This window comes from Lolium rigidum, chromosome 4 (genome assembly GCF_022539505.1).
Source record: "Lolium rigidum isolate FL_2022 chromosome 4, APGP_CSIRO_Lrig_0.1, whole genome shotgun sequence".
Classification (NCBI taxonomy): Eukaryota; Viridiplantae; Streptophyta; class Magnoliopsida; order Poales; family Poaceae; genus Lolium; species Lolium rigidum.
In genome coordinates this window covers 159,660,660-159,678,522 of record NC_061511.1, presented here as the reverse complement: position 1 = coordinate 159,678,522, position 17,863 = coordinate 159,660,660, and the positions used below count along the sequence as shown (strand labels likewise).

At 46.0% G+C, this 17,863-nt stretch overlaps 1 long non-coding RNA gene and 1 other non-coding gene across 8 annotated transcripts; both read right to left on the bottom strand.

Moving 5' to 3' along the window:
- Positions 1 to 1,403: 1,403 nt before the first annotated feature.
- Positions 1,404 to 1,476, bottom strand: TRNAA-AGC. Its single transcript has one exon. It is a non-coding gene; the product is annotated as a tRNA-Ala (tRNA).
- A 3,243-nt stretch (positions 1,477 to 4,719) lies between these two features.
- Positions 4,720 to 9,464, bottom strand: LOC124706150. Of its 7 annotated transcripts, none has more exons than XR_007004297.1 (6): positions 9,336 to 9,464; positions 9,090 to 9,237; positions 6,897 to 8,930; positions 5,588 to 6,616; positions 5,300 to 5,479; positions 4,720 to 5,229 (listed from the first exon to the last, which is right to left on the bottom strand). It is a non-coding gene; the product is annotated as an uncharacterized LOC124706150 (long non-coding RNA). The 7 variants fall into 7 exon arrangements; XR_007004296.1 differs by having other exon boundaries at positions 5,300 to 6,616; positions 6,897 to 6,944; positions 7,107 to 8,930; XR_007004300.1 differs by having other exon boundaries at positions 5,300 to 6,616; positions 6,897 to 6,944; positions 7,107 to 7,140.
- Positions 9,465 to 17,863: the final 8,399 nt, after the last annotated feature.

Sequence of the window (17,863 nt, the reverse complement as noted above, 5' to 3'; positions counted from 1 at the left end):
CCGTCACCGTCGAAGATCTTTGCTACCGGAGCTCGTTTTGGCAGCGGCAACTTCCGGTGGAGATGAATAAAAGCAGGAGTCGGTGTTGGGGTATGCCATACGTGGGCGGCGGCAGTTGGCCAGGCCAGCCAAACTCTGGTGGCTATTCCGGCCATATTCATGGGAAAAAGTTGACATATGAGAGAGAAGATGTGGGGTCAGGCGGATAGAAACGGACGCCCGGAGCCACACGAAACTGTCCAGGTAGACGCAAAGGCCGTCCAGATTTGGGTCAGCTTTGGGTCAACCCGGACAATAATTGATGGCTTTTTGGGTATGGGTGTCTCCGTTGGGTGCTGCTTTTACCAAAACGGATGCGTGCTTTGAGAAGTTTGCCCTCGCTCAACACCTAGAGGTCGGAATGCATGTTGCACTTCTTCTACGAAGGCGACATGAGCGTCAGAGTGTTCGAAGACTCATAAATTCATAGTCACTACCATAGGGACGACTCCGACGAAGACAACGACAACAGTGACGACGTCGATGGAGTTGTAGGGCGTTCTTTCCTTGCAGCTAAGATATCGAGTGTCAGTTGAAGCGACTAGTGTAGGGTTATATCGCAACGAAGAGGCAAGGACCATATATAACCCTCCAATTTATCTAGCTTGGGTGACTGGGTGTTCTTTCTTCGCAGCGAAAAGATAGGAGCCAACACAACCCAGTAGTTAGGTTTTCTCATTTTGCGTTGTTTCAAATTATATCCCAAAACATATGGTAAATGTTTCTATCTATCAATGAAAAAAAATTGCAACCATAAAATGCGTCGGGCCGATGGGTTATCTGATACAAACAGTCGATCAATTGTGGCTGGAAGACCGATTTCGTGTCCACGGCCCAACTTAAAGAGATATAGATGGTTACTTTTTGTGACCGGAATATAGCGAACCGCTGGAGATACCCTATATTTGTCCTCTGTTGAAGTTCATATGCACTTTGTTCTGTCGTACAAGTAGGTACATTGTGAGCCCATGTAAGAGGGGTTTGTCCTCTCGATTATGCATATTTAATCCGGAACACAGCGGTTGGCCGGAAATCTCAATTTGGATGCCCCCACGTGAGGATCGATCGTGCTGCATCAGTCGGGAGGCAGCGGCAGGAACAATTCATGCGTTGATCTGTGCTCACCTTACAGCAGTAAGCGGCAACCGCTGGCTGCTGTTCCTACCGCGCTCTCGGCTGGTCACTTGGTCAGCACCAAGCAAGCACAGAGCAGTCAGTAGATAGACATGCGTGTGGGTTTATGGCCAAATATGGAGCCACGATGGTAAATGCAGTTTTAAAATGGAATGGTTCCTCGCCAAAAAAAAAAAGAAGAATAGAAACGGGAAGGAAACGGATGCGAGGTGTATAGATTGGAAAAAAAGTGGAGAAGCGGGGTATCTATCCCCGTGCCTCTCGCATGCTAAGCGAGCGCTCTACCATCTGAGCTACATCCCCAAGTTTGGTATAGTTTTGGAATTAGTTTCTAGTACTATAGTTGACTAGCACAATACCCGTGCGTTGCTACGGAAAATACATATACCATATATCTGATGTAAACGTCTTGGACTATTTCGCTTTTCTCTCTCGTCAGGAGTCTATGCTAATAAGATTGGTTGACGCGGTTGATGTGAAGTTGGTGGCTCTTCTATCCCCTAAAGATTTGTCTGTATATGCTAGCTAGCCTAGCACGCAATCTATTTTGTTAAAAACTGATAAATGTACACACAAAAGCCAACAAAGAAGATAAATTTTCATGAGATAGTTACAATACACATAACGTCAACAGTTAGATTACCAAAATGATAGATCACTCCGTACCATTTCACCTTTCTACAATTATGTGGAGCACCACCACCGAAGCAAACAGTTTACAAGATGGGATTGATGGCACAACGTGTAATATTGAAAATATTGTGTTAGGGGCAGTGTTTACGCTGAGCCAGCTAACAGGTTCACCTAATTTGCAGAAGCCAGATGGCTTATATTCCAAAAATAAGCGTACAATCGAATCATGCATGTAAAATAGAGATGTATTCCTTCTCCGGCTTGTTCCATCAGGTGTTTGATATGGCTAGCGCGTTGTCCATTGCCTTCATCAGTTCTCTACTACAGTATGTTCCTAATCGTCCTCACCTACTCTCCAACTCCAACCCGCCACAACACTTCTTAAAAAGCGTCCATGTTTGCTTCCTCTTAGGCCAATTTATCCTCATGATTCAACTGCTTGCGGAAGAACTCATGCGACAAACACGCCTCGTAGCGGTACTTATCGAAGTCAAACTCGTCCATCCGCTCGCGACCTTGTCGCTTGTTCGAGCTCGCCATCGATCAGGAGGTGTGCAGCCGAGAGAGGCGATGGCGTCGGGAGGGAGTTTCGCTCGAGCTCGCCGTCCATCAGGATGCTCGCTGCCAGGACGTTGTCGCGCGATCGAGCTCTCCGTCAATTAGGTTGCCCACGGACGCAGCAGCGCACGGATTCCGCACTCGATCAGTTCTTCCAGGCGGCATGCCTCTGCTACCCATGGAGTAAACGATAGGAGTGTCGTATGCCCTGCACAGTCGTGCCGAAGTAGAACGCCAGGCTCCTCTTCAGGGCCGTCCACGCAGAACGCCTTCTTCCCGGTGAGGAGCTCCAGCGGCACCACCCCGAAACTGTACACGTAACCTCTTGAAGGTCAGCTGTACATGTTCCCTGGAAAAGCGTCTTTGGCACGACTGTGCAGGGCATACGGGCACCGGCACGACTGTGTAGGGCATACGGCACTCGATCAGTTCTTCCATGTTTTCAAATCGTACTTCAAGCCGGACGTGGAATTTGTTTTTTTTTTTTCGAGTTCCGCCTCGCGTGGGTCATTTCTTCCATTGCCGTGCGACGGCCAGCCGGAACAATCCAAGTCGTGGTCCTACTTCTTTTTTGGGTACGCCCCGGTCCTGCAGATTGTGAAGAAGAGACATGACACGATCATGTAGGCTGTGTAGTTACTACGTGCATCAGAGGTGGTTTTTTCTAACCATCCATCACAGCTAGCTACACGTGCTAACCAAGTCCATCTCATCTAGCTAACGATCGGGTCTGTTTCCGGTTTAACATTTTCTAGTCGTGAGTGGATATGTTTCCGTATCAAACTTTCCCAATCTGATCATGGACGCGTGGTGCTACCGTGAATTAATCCAATGGCGGAGATACCGTGACCTACCATCGCCAACCATCACGACCTATTGCAATTTAATAGTAAAGATTATCTGTTCCGACTCACCAAATGAATGACTGAACATGCCGACTCGAGCTTTAAAAGTGGGAATGACATATATGTTGGATGCGCTGAATCAATGCTGAGCGGATATATCACGCCGTGTTTACAAAATCCGCAGGTTATTTTATAAAGCTACTAATCCTAATTGATAGCTTGCAAGAGGTATATAAATATGTGGGGATGACGGTCTGTACCGTGGAAGGCTTCGCCCACCCTCTCTTCCTGCACCGCCGGACGTATCTGTTGGGTACGTTGTGGGATAACTTTAGACTCCTCCATGCTTCGGTCCAAGCCTATCCGATGACAGGCATCGCTTTGCTCATCAGAAATTAGTCTTCTTATAAATTCGAATCACAATATGACAGACTCCACCTTGAGACAAATTCCTTTTTGTAGCATGAATTTCAATAATCTTCTGAACAACAAAGAACCAACAACACTAACATGAAACTCGTGACATATATTTAAAATCTTCATCAGTACTAGGACATTGCAATGCTGATAACTTGAGGTGATGAGCGACAGGTGTACTAGCAGACCTTGACATGTACTCAAAATCTTTATCAAAACAAAAATAACTCATGTTGTTTTACATGCACTTCCATGGTGACGGGACTTTCCGGAAAAAATGAGCAATGATTCTCAAACTTCTTATTAGAAAGTTATACAACATTTTTGGGGTACGTCAATAGATGCAAGTATGCAGGTTCAGTGTGATCGACAATCATTTCCTTCCCTCAATTATACATTTTGTTTCCACCTCACAGGGCGATGCTCCCATTTAAAAAAAAAAAGAGGAAATGGGATTATTCTGCTTGTGGATAAACTATACAGCACGTTGCACCAGCCTGCAGATTTGCATCTCTGGTCGTAGTGTAGCTCCATAGATTGCAAGAACTTTTGCAACTTGAATTAAATGGAACACATGATTCTCCTCCAGGCCTCAGGAGGCCTATGATATAGTTCACTTAGCACATAGACCACCTCAATAGTATTGGAACTTTAATTTTATTGGTTGGCTGCAAAACAAATGTTGATGCAACCAGGAAACGTGGATAAGTTGGATCTTAATTTACTATAGGACAAATGCCCGTGCGTTGCAACGGGAAAAAATCAACACTGTAGAGGCACCAAGCGCACCTGGCGACAGCCGCCGCCAATCCATCCTGACAGTCTCGGGCGGTGCCAAGTAGCCACACCACTGGGATATATCATGATGGCTCATAACCTCGCTAGCCCGGCGTCGATGCCGATGGCATAGCAGGAGATGCACTACCACGATCAGAATGGATGCGTTTATCCTAACCCAAACAGGGCTGGTATTCGCTGATACATCCTAACACAAATAAACTGAACTTTATTGACATTGGGCATACAATGAGTAGTCTCTCCTGTTGTACAATTTGATAAACTATAACATGTAATGAAAATACATGACCGGAAGTACACAACCATGGAAGAAAACATATATCAGTTTATAGCCATCCCTTAATCAAACAACGTCAAACAAAAAGGTTGCACAATTCTGAAAGATATACTCTGTATATCTATGTATATCTATTACTAAGATTTACATCATATATTTATGTTTCTTATTTTTCCTTGCAACTTTGCAAATAATTCAGGAGCAATGCTATGACAAACTGCGATGTAATAAGAGCTGCGAAATTCCAACCAAATAAAAAAAAACATGCCTAGTACATCATCTCGCTTCACATTAGTGCAGCAGTGCAGCGCTCACGAACCATTTCTCCGCATTCATCTCGTCCCAAACAAGACTTTACCTTGAAGCAACTGTAAGTCCACTATAATGTGTGCAGCTTGGGGGATGGCACAAACCGCTTAATCTCGGCTAGAAGGGTCGGAAATATATCACGAGATACCACTGAAGGCTTCTTCAGCTCCTAGGTTGCTCACGATCATCCTAAAACCCATGTTCCAAGCAAACCGCCACCTGATATCCAAGAGCCACTTTTAGCAACTGCATCATCAATTCAGAGTTTCAGATAAGGGCACTCACTAACCTTAAATCTGATGCACACTGCGGTATTTAATATTCAGCGGTTATATCTAATATGTGATGCACACTCGTCTGGTTATACTATGAGATCTGATTCTATTCCAGCCATGCAAACTGACTCCAAGTGCCAAAATCACCGCAAGCACAAAACCATATATGGTTTATTTCTCAAATCCTCAAATCTCTGTAAAACACCAAACACTAAAATTTGTCAACTCGGAACACAAGAATGCAGCATGTTATAAAGCCTGAGCACATTGAACACTGAAATATAGTAAAATAAAAATCTTACCTGACATTGATTTCACCAAAAAGATAAATCCTAGTCTTGCTATTCAAGGGAGGCCATTTGGCATCACTTCAAAAAAAATCTAGATTTGCTCGGCAATGTTTCTGTAACGGCACAATATTTACCTGCTGACTGCATGCTTTATAAAAAATTGTTATACTTATAACCCCTTTTGTCGTGAAATGTTATCAGCCAGATTAGAGACACGTTAACCAAGATTTAAAAAATTGTCCTTCCCCAGGATTGCTTTGCGTTGAGAAGTTCTTTCCGGCATTTTCTATATGTAAAAGGCTTGCATTGTAAAGTGAGAGAATGTGTGTTCTCCCTCCCCAAGTTCCAATATATCTAGAGCTATGAGAAGACAAATATCCTGCCATTTTGATTTCCCTCGTTCACAAAATTAGACTCCTTTGTTCTCTGTCATGTTCTTCAACTATGGATGATCTTTTTACAAGTTCAAATGGACTGCATTATTACCCTTATTTTTCCAACTCAGCATGTGTTATTGCTCCATCTTCCTAAAGCTCATCATGAGGCCTTTCTTCATGTATGAAGCGGTATTCAGTTTGGGCTTCACCACATGGAAATTGCAATATGATTAAATCAGGAAAGAGAGCTACTACATGCCAACAACCAGTGAACAAGGCATCATCCCCGGATCCCGTTCATACCTCCCATATAAGTTAGGAAACATAATGCACACATTCACATTCGAAGGTCTTTGGCAAAACATAATGCAAACACAGTATTTACATAATCTATCTCTTGTATTATAAGCATGTAAAATTCCAATTATTTAAAACGCAGTGGCCAAAAAATATACTGAATGCGGAGTGACATGTTCATGCTTCTAGAGAAAATGAAGAGCGAAATGAGTTGGCCAGAAGCATATAATGCACTGCTAATAAATCAATAAGATATACCTGGAAGGGTCAAACCACGGAATGGAGTAACCATGAGGACATTAGTGGTTTTCCAATGATGGTGCTGCCCCAGGCTAATCATGTTGCTGCTCCGAATAACCAGCGTCAACTGAGGAATACGATAAAAATCATGAATAATATATTTATCTACGAGAAAAACTATTGCCTAATTAAGATTTCCCTAATATCACACTGATATCTCACTAAGCTACTGAAATATCTTATCAAGCTCACTGTAAAGTATTTTAATTAGCAGGTATAATTGATAGTAGTGAAAGCCAAAATAAATACATAGATCTATTGTGAAATGGCTTCCATACAGGAATACATAAGTTAGAACATATCTGATCTTTTTGAATAATAGGAAATAATGTAGAATTAAAACTAACCATTTACTTATTTTAGTCCTTGTTATGGATGAAAACCTGGGCCATTATCTGCCAAAGACGACCAGAAAGCTTAAAAATCGCACATCTATATATGAACCTACTTTGAGAACGCTTATGACAAACATATATTAGAGACCTTGACTGAGATTTAACTCAATAAAATAGCTAAAGCTTGAAAGTATATCCATTTCCAAAAGGCTCTCATCTTACCTCTGTTCGGTTATTTTCCTTCATCGACAGCACCCTGGAGTGAAATAGATCCCATAGGAGTTAGTAATCAACAACCATTATATAGCAACATAAAACTGCTAAAAACAGAGGAAATGCACCATCAGAGCTATCAGCAATGCTAAGTCTTCTGAACAACAACTGTCAGCAACCAACCACATACTGTGTGTGCTCTATTTGCCCATGGATCAGTACTGTACAAGTAATGATCACATTAAGTAATGGTTGTATGTCTTCATCTTCACACTTGTAGAAGGGGCGTAAGCACTATCACAACTGGTTGATCTCATGGTTATTTCACCCAACTATATGCAAATCCTGAGCGAAGGAAACAAATGTTTTTTGCTTACGTCCTCACAAGTCCTGGAAGATGGCTGGTAGCTAGTCACCATCATCAGTAATCTACCTAGGTGAGTTTTAGGCTGCAAGGAGCTGCTCATAAGCGTGGGATGAGGGGAACCCGAGCATGTAAACATGATAGGAGTCGTCCCTGACTCGCTGCCACCCCCCTCCACACAGGCGCACACAATTAGTACAATCTAGACCTGGAGCGTGCCACTGCTGGCTCCACAAGCTTGGTGAGCGCACCGAGCTATACATACGACGTTGTTCTGGTAATCACGGATGGATGATTCAGAGGGTATTGGCGTAGTTGAGAAAAAATAGATGAGGGAACCCGCTGCACCGCCTATGCCAGACTGCCACCATCATCTAGTCCTCTGTGAGAAGCATGTCACGCCTAGCCACGGTGTCGGACACCTGCCAGAGCAGCTACCTGCAGGACTGCCACCATCATCTAGTCCTCGGGGAGCTTCCCTTGCACTATCTGATGCCGCCGCTACGGCAGGTGTTGTTCGTGTTGCGCTACCACCACCGGTCGTTGTGGTTCGCGGCGGCTGGTAGTCGGTGGGATTGGTAGGGATGCGATGGGGTAGGCAGGGCAGGATGTGGGTGGCGGACCGGCGGAGATAGGCGGTGGCAAGGGCGGCGGATGTGTGGCGGCGGGTGAGAGCTTTCATCTGGGTGGACGGATGCTCATCGGTAGAGAGAGGTGACGGTGGAGAGGGAGGATGGAGGCGCTGCAAGGTGAGCCCCGACGGCGAGCGCGAGATCTATGGGGAACGTGCAATCGAGGACCAGGGTCCGCGGGAGGGGATGACGAAGTCAAGAGGGCGCTGACAATGCGGAACCCACAGAGGATGAATCGGCAGGAGGAGACACCGCGGCGTCCATCGATCATTTGCATATAATCGCTTGTCAGGCTCACAGCACAAGACTACGTAGAATTGATTGTTCATGAAACTGGATTTAGTGAAGCTTGCTACAACCGTACAAGTAGACTCAGGTGAATAATGAATTACTGATGATGAGGTGAAGCTAAGACTCTGAACATATCATTTGTGCGTAATACTTTTCACAGCACAACTCTGGCTAGACCTAGGTTGTTCATGCTAGTATTAGTTGAAGCCTTCTACAACAGTAAGTTAGCTTATGTGAATACTGAACTACTGATACTTAGGTGCAGTGCTAGCCTGCTGTAACCATACAAATTTGCAAAACCAATAAGCAATTCATGAAACGTAAACAGTGCAGGTACTTCGGTGATATTAAGAACAAATAAGGACGCCAAGAGTAATACGACGATGCATATCTAGCAAGCATCAAAGCAAACAAACTTTAAACAGGGGTAACGAACTTAAGACAGCGTTTATTTTTCCAAGGACCTAAGCAAAATAACTGATTTAAGATATCAGATTGTAGGGACAGAAATCTGAAGAAAAAACACCATGACTGTAGGAGCATTTCCTGCACGAACGAAATATGAAACCTGGGTCGAATTCTGCGTAATGACATTCGGAAGTTACAGATCTAACGAACCCCGAGAAAGAATCAGCATCAATAGCGAAATTAAACATCTAGAAAGGCCCTAGTAAAGGGAGGAGAGGAAAAGGGGACTGAGCAAACCTGGATCCCGGCGCGAGAGGAGCGGGACACGGGCGCCTTCTTCTTGTCCTTGTCCTTGTCGACGGATCCCTTGGCCGCCGTCGTCTTTGCCGCGAGCAGACCCTTGCCTCCCTTTCCGGCCATCTCTCTCCGCCGCAGAACCTTCTACCTGCACAAGCACAACCAGTTGTGAGCACAAGGCCCGTTAGCAAAACATCAAGAACGCAAGAGATGCTCAATTCAACGAACGCAGATCCGCCGCCTTACCTCGCTTCCTCACTCGTCTGTTGCTCCGGTAGAAGCTTTGGAACGGAAGAAGGCTCGCGTGCTTCTCTTCCCTCGCAGTGTTGTCTCGCTGTTTTACTCGAGGACGACGCGCTCCGGGGCGTCGACGGCGGCGCGTCGCGGAGGATGCAGGCGGCGCGTGGCGGAGGAGGCAGGAGGCGTTCCCAAAGATGTGGGCGGCCCATATTGGTACGGCCCAGGTAGGTCCGTGCGGAGCGGGTGTACGACGAGGACGACCAAACGGGGTTTGACCTATTGGCAGAATAAGGAACATGTTCCTCCTTTTTAAGTAGTGTAGATAGAAGCTTTGGAGCGGAAGAAGGCTCGCGTGCTTCTCTTCCCTCGCAGTGTTGTCTCGCTGTTTTACTCGAGGACGACGCGCTCCGGGGCGTCGACGGCGGCGCGTCGCGGAGGATGCAGGCGGCGCGTGGCGGAGGAGGCAGGAGGCGTTCCCAAAGATGTGGGCGGCCCATATTGGTACGGCCCAGGTAGGTCCGTGCGGAGCGGGTGTACGACGAGGACGACCAAACGGGGTTTGACCTATTGGCAGAATAAGGAACATGTTCCTCCTTTTTAAGTAGTGTAGATTTAGGGGGAAGGAATTTTAGCATGAGATTTAGCTTTCTGCTGGAATGATCATATATGCATTAGTAATCAAATGTGCCCAACACCCAAATCTGAAACTGCTCCAGATTGTTGGTTAACATATTACAATGTAAATTACAATTACTTAGATAATTTCAGCTACCTCCGTTGTCTAGTAATCATGTGATATGTACAAAGTCGAGAAACTAATAAGTCATGTCACAAACAAGAAAATTGGTTGGCTCTGGAGGAAAGAAATATGTCTGGTGCTTCCACTTTCGGTTTCAGATTACATTAAGACTTCTACTTTCAGTACAGAAATCACTCTTTTCTGTTTGCATGACCTCCAAACACAACAGATTTCTACTTCTCCAACAGGTAAATTGAGCAATTGTATAAACCCGAGTGCTTGCGATCATTCATTACATCATTACATATATATGGAAATTTTCAAGGTACATTAAAATTTCTTTAAAATAATTAATATTATTCCTACGAATCAACCCAGTCTGCCGCAGTCAAGCTCGGTAGCATGAAAGAACTCAAACAAATCTTCTTCACATGAGACTCTGGAGGCATATGAATGATGTAGCCCAGTGAGAATATCACTTCACTAGTTTTATCAAGTACTGCAGCCTGAAAGAACTTGAAAATATGTTTCTTCTATCGCTCCTCAGGAGGCATATGAATAATGCAGCACATTGAACACATATCACTTCACTTCAGTAGTTTCTGGTAGCTCGCTCAGACTTTAACTGGAGCTGCAGGGCTGCAAAAACAGATAGTGATGCAATCAGCCACCTTAGATAAGCTGGTGTTGCAAAAAAACAACTAGTTCCTCCTTTCCATAATTCTTGTTCTGGTTTTAAAATTTAAACTACAATCACAACAAGAATTATGGAACAGATGGAGTATATTAACATGGAATTGAACTTTCTTTTAGCAATCCATATAAGAACATTAGTTCTCAGTTTTCATGTCATGCTCGCTTCATCATCTCAAGTAAAAATCTGAATGAGCTCTGTAGATTCCGTGCCAACTTGGCAACATCTTACAATATACTTATCAGTCCAAAGATCACAGCAGCCCCATTGCGCGGAAGATAAAAATTGTACATAAGTGCATCAAGCTTTACATTTTCTTCTAGAGAAAAAATCAACATCAATTGTCAACCAATCTTGTACACGGTCTATTTTACTGATACAATGTGGAGATTACATGGTTAATGTGCAGCTTAACGTTATACTTGAATCCATTTTCTACATAGGAGAGAAAGGTAATCAATGGTATTTGTTGAAGCTACACGAGAAACAAGTAAATTCCAACATTAAGTTGACTCCGACCGAACATGTACCACTATCATGTAAGAAGATTTTTATCAGATATAACGCGGCAATAAAAGTAGGGAGATTTGTATATATCTACAAAAGACAACCAATGAACAAAGTTTCGAGTCGAGGGTTCACCTTGTCGAGAACCAAAGAAGGAGGCCACGCCATGATGTAGGGATACATATCGTCGTGATTGATGGGACAGAGCTTATTGAGCTCCTCCGTTTCCGAGCGTAAGGATAGGAACCAGCCGGGTAACTTGGAGATCCACCTCACAAGAAGCGGACAAGTACACAAATCCATCTTCAATCGCCATAACCTCGAGTATAACATGATCATACGTGAAACGATGTGCTCGAGCCCATCAATCCCCCGCTCCAGCAGAAAACGTCTTGTCCAAGATCCACCTCTCCAAACCATCATCCTCATTGGTTCCCGCGAGCCAAACAACAAGGGTGAGTTTAACAGAGTGCAGATGATACATAGCTTCCCATCCCTGGTCTCACCGGCAACAAGTGCTTCTTGCCCTTCTATGTGAGGCGGATCGATCCGAGAGAACCGCATCGTAGCGGTGTTGAGCACGCGCGCCGTGGCTAGACTCACCGCTACCCGTAGATGGACCCATTCACCACGCTTTCCGTTGTCGGGGTGAAATTCTCGTCCAAAGGCTGCAACACGGGCCGCATATTTGGAGCGAACACCAACGGGAAAACCTGCCACTCTCTAGTGTCCGATGAGAGGACAGCCGGCTCGCGCCCCGTAGTCTTCGCTGCGGACGCGGATAACGCGGAACGGACCTTGGTCCTCTTCCGGGGAGAGGACATGGTACTCGATGCACATATCTATGAAGATCTCGTCGGGCGGCGTGGGGAAGAGATGTAGGGCACGCGTCAGGGGGTTGTAGACGGCCAAGCCATCGGTTCTGTTATAGGTGATGAGAACAACGTACCCGTCGTGGCAGTCCTTGATTGACCACTCGGGGGCGGAGCCTTCGTCGTCGGGTAGGCGGGTGAGGAGGAAATCGGCGCCACGGACGGCCGCGGTGAGGTCCGGGTCGGAGCGCAGGCGGACAGGACGGAAAGCAGGGGTGTCGGAATCGAATATGTCGAGGAATAGGCCGAGGAGTGGGGGCGAGTGGAGGTCGCGGAAGCGGCGGCGGAAGGCCGGGGATGAGCGGACGGCGCGGAGGAAGGCGGGGCAGGCGAGAGTGGCGCGGACGAGGGTCGGGAGGGAGGGGAGGCGGAGGAATATCTCTCGAAGGAGGTCGTCACCGAGGTCGCATATGGTGGTCGGAGCAGGTGGTGGGGTTTTCGGCGGTGGCGGCGGCTCACATGCCATGGCGACACACACACAGGGAATGAGTGAAGGCTGTCTAGGTTCAACCAAAGACAGAAGAAGAAAGAAGCAAAGGGCCGTGAGCCGAGAAAAGCCCCTGGAAAAGGGCGTAGCCAGCTCACCATGTCGCCTGGAGCATGCACGCATGCTGTCAACACACGCTCATGCGGGTCATACACGGTCGCTCCAGCCGCGGGATACATACCATATGCAACACGCACACACATGCTGTCAACGAGAGAGACTCGGTCGCTCCAGCCGGGATACATACCGACCAAATGCTGCCAGCCTGTCTCCACCTACAAATTAAACTCGCTCGGTTCAATGGAATGGATGCATGCGTACGTCACTCCTCGGTTATTAATTTCACGCCAACTCCTTCACCTTTACTACTGTATATCGATCAAACCTCACCTCAATCCGGTTTTCTTTTTTCCTTTTTGGAACAACACTAGCATATTAGTACTATATATGCGCACGTTCCATGGATTTTCAACTTTGTTTCCTTGTTTTTCTTGTCCCACCACTTGGCGCAGTCGCTCCTTTATCCATTTCCTTTCATGCCCGCTATTTCAGCCATGGATCACTCAAGTGTCACGTACTACGACTGCCCAAGCAAATTATCCTTGGAATGGACCAACGTGATCAGCTGCGATAAACTTCATCTGGCCATTTCAACTACCATCGCCGGTTCGACTACTCTACTTACCTGCATGCATCAGCCTCAACTAAATAAAACTACTAATAGTGAAAGTTTGTAGTAACATTACACACCCCAAACCATTTTGGTGATATGACATGATAATAAATGAAGAAAAAAAGTATAGTGGTAATTAGCTATGTTACCATAATATCACGCTTCTCAATATAAGATAAGTCTACAATCTAATAATTATAACATGCATGATACCACATATATGTAAGTACCCACTATAAATGTAGTAACATAGAGTAGTAACACCATGTTACTACTCTATGTTACTCTCCACTATGACTAGTCTAACACATACAATTTTAATCAACAACCAAAGAGGAATCCAAATTATAAACAAGATGGATAGAGTTTGCGACCTTTTTTATATCATCACAGATCGATATTAATATCATGTCTCAGCTCAAGCGGCATTCATTTTACACAAACAGATTGGCCAAACTACTACTAGTACAAATATGGGCCGTCATAAATCATGATGTTTTTAATATCACGCACACAGGATTCCTAGCTACCTTCACATCATGGATCAATGATGCATCACGTCTGATTGGCTTCCATTCTTACTACATGCTCCAGCTAGCTGCTCCATTTGCTAGCGCCGTCATCTACTCCTCCTTCGACAGCAACAACAAGAAGAACGTTGATGTTCAGCAAAACACCAAATCTAACTCCAGTAGCATAGCTTTGTTAGATGTATATATCTGTATATTGTAGTTTTCCCATATGTTAGGGAGCTTCCTGCATATTTGCACTTGTACATGTACTAGATATTGTGGCATTTGGCCCTCTGATAATACATCAAGCATATTACCCTAACATGGTATCGAGCCCTGTGTTTCGAGTTCAAATCCTGGCTTTCACAATTTATTCTAGAAAATTCCCCGCAGCCTCCTGTCGTGTGGTCCCGGCCTCCCGCTGCCTCTTTGCTTCTCTACACGTGTTGACTTGTCTTCTCGTCTTCCCGTCACATGTGAGGGAGGGTGTTGACGTGTATAAGTAGGTTGCCTTTCCCTTTCCATCAGTAGATGCAATTAGTATCTAGAAACTAATAAACTCAAGATTGCGGAGAGGAACAAATAAGTATACTACGGCCTCGGCCAATACTATGTGGCAGTAATAAAGAAGAAATTCAAATGCATCAAAAGAAAAGGAGTCACAGATAGTATAGCACACACACATGGATGCAATTAAATCGCATGCCACCGTCAGTATTATACCACAACCTACAGAGAAAGACTTGATCAAGAGAGAAAGTAGTACCACATTTAGGAACATGAGTATTAGCTCTAAGAAGACACCAACAGGACCCTTATTCATTTTAGACATTAGAGGCAAATACAAACTAGGAACGACAGCAACCGACATGGTAAATACAGAGTCAGCTCCTCATCAATCATCATCATTCATTAATAAAACGATGAGATGCTTCACCAAATAATGGAGACCTAATGCTGACGTAACAAATAAAAAAAATCAACCTTTCGATGTCGATGAGGTCCTGAACAGCTGCGTCAACAAGGTCGCAGCAGTGGCCCTTGGGGGCAACCTCCTGCATGCCGTGGACGCGCCCCTACACGGTCTTCAGATCCAGCGCATGGAGAAGGTCCCATATGGCTGCACCCATTGCCTATCGAACAATATATAAAATTAGAGTCCAACCAATTGGAAGCAGGTATACTCACTTATGATCTATAACAAGAGTACATTGATATCCATGCTATCATCATAATTAAACCACAGCAAGCAAAGGAGCCATTCTCCCTAAACAAAATGATCAAGATTTCACAGCACCAATCCATAAGATACAGTAAGAGCAAGAAGAGGCCTTTGACAGAAAATTCATGAATTACATTGACTAGTATAGTACTATATCCCTACTGGAGCAGGTACCAAATTCTTATTAAGTTAAAACCTAGCAACTAGATAGGCACCATCAGCGCAAACCACTATAACTCAAAGCAAGTATACATTAACATGTTAGCATCTGCCAGAGACTTGAGTTTCTCCCATTTTAAAATAAAAATGAAGTAGAATTTTCCCCCTCGTTGTAAAAATATACAAGTCTATCAGAGACCATATAGTACTGAATGTTAACAACAACACTTGCGGAAACCTAAAAATTCAGAAAGTTTGATTGCTAATCATGAAAATGCAGCAGCTTCCATTGCTAATCATAAAAAAATGCAGCAGCTTTCATTACTAATCAGTGGCTTCAAATTGCACTAAGAAAGTTGCTGGCCTTCAATTATATTGCAAAGGGAAAGTTGCCGCCCTTCAAAACGCATATAGCATCTTCAATTTTCAAGCTACAAATTGTTATCACCAGATTTTGGCTAAATCAGGAGGTGGGCCGCGATCAAGATGGGCTTGGAAGATTACGTATGGAAGATATATGAAGCGGCCTTGCACGGAGAATTTGGGCTTAATTGCCCGTGTATCTGTAACATATTAGATCGTATCTTAGTTTAAAGGTAGAATCTTACTCGTGCACGGTTTGGTGCACGCCCGCATTAGAAAGTCCGCTGGACTATAAATATGTACCTAGGGTTTATGGAATAAACAACAACTCACGTTCAACCCCAAAAACAAACCAATCTCGGCGCATCGCCAACTCCTTCGTCTCGAGGGTTTCTATCATAAGTGACATGCTGCCTAGATCGCATCTTGCGATCTAGGCAGCACAAGCCCCACGTTGTTCATGCGTTGCTCGTACCGAAGCGCTTTTGATGGCGAGCAACGTAGTTATCATTAGATGTGTTAGGGTTAGCATTGTTCTTCGTTTAAGCATGCTTACGTAGTGCAACCCTTGCATATCTAGCCGTCCTCACGCCTATCTCAGGTGTGGGGCGGCACCCCGTTTGATCATTATTTAGTAGATCTGATCCGTTACGATTGCTCCTTGTTCTACAAGGATTAGTTTAATATCTCGCAATAGTTTGGCCTTACAAAGGGGGAGGATCCCGTGGCACGTAGGGTGGCGTTCGCAAGTCCTAAACGGGATGTTCCTAGGATCAACTTCATGTTGGTTTTTTGGCCTTGTTTAGGATCGGCTTACGAGCACCGTGCGTGGCCATCCGGCCCAACCCGGAGTAGGATGATCCGATTATGTGGTGAAAACCCTAAATCGTCGTAGATCTCATTAGCTTCATCTTGATCAAGCAGGACCACCAAGTATTCGTACACCCCGTACGGATCATGGGTGGATCGGCTCTTTGAGCCGATTCACAGGATAACCCGAGAGCCGATCGAGGCTCGTATTTAACGTTTACATGTATGCCCCGCGGGAGACTAAGCGAGGCAATCTCATCACCTTCCCGACCAGTGTATAGGTCAGGTGGCACGCCCCTGCACTTCGCAACGCCGCGTGTGACCGGAAGAGCATTGCGGGCCGTCGCTCGGAGGGGTCTCAGCCAGCCGCAGCCTCTAGGCTCCCCCGGCTCTACAAGGGTTGACAAGGCCGCTGCCCGCCGGTGGGTTTTGGCAGTCAACACATTCTGGCACGCTCGGTGGGACAATCGTCTACATCAACCACATCGCCATCTACATCTGAGATGGCGGACGGCACGCCAGTCACATGCGACGAGATCAAAGCCATCCTCGAAGCCGCACTCTTCGGCTCCTCCCACCGAACCCACTCCCATGGCGTCAGGGGGAGGGGCTCCACGCCCGAAGGCGCGCTTGAGGAGAGGGATCTCTCCACCCCGTTGGAGGAGCGCGCCAGGTCTTTGAAGCATGGGGATCTACCCAAGGAGCTCAGAAGGGAACATGACGGGATCAAGGCAACCCTTGGAGCCGAACTCATCGGCTCCACTGAGAAGACCCGGCCGCACGGTATCGGGCTTGGTAGGAACCCACGCCCGGGGCCGGCGTCGACACGGTGGATCTCAGCCACCCCATAGATCGGCCAAAGTGTTCCTTTGGTGTCAATGTGGCGAGGATCCGCAAGCCGCCATGACAAAGGGGAAACAAAGCAGCCACTCCCGTGGCAAGGATGAAGAGGGGGCCGATCCGCGCGGCCAACCCCGAGGTGAGGACATGCGGTACCCGGCAAGGAAGGGAATAAAAAGCATGCGGTATCAACGTCCACACTCCAAGCACCCTCTCAGCAAATACGAGCAACACCAAGACCGACGTCGGCGCTACGACGCCGACGATGAGAGGAATGTCCGGTCTGATGCCGAGGTCGGAAGGTACCGCCAACATGGTAGAAGCAACAAAAGGTACGGCCGTCGCGCCGAAGGGAGGCCAAGGGGACGGAGTGACATGGATAAGCACTGGAACTGCCCGTTTTTCAAACATTGCTGGGACTCAGGGATGAGCCGATTGCCAACAATTGAGGACTGCCCAGAATGCAAACAAAGAAAGAAGGGTGCCGCTAACGTGTCTGCGTTCAGCCGGCTAGGGCCTTTCCCGCATCGGGACAAGCGTGCCGAGTCCCCTCAGATGGAAAATCTCGAGGAGCTAGAGGACGATAGTGAAGAATACAAATATCGTCAGTCCAGATGGTACCCTGATGGGCTCAGCCATTCCCGAAGCAAAGAGTC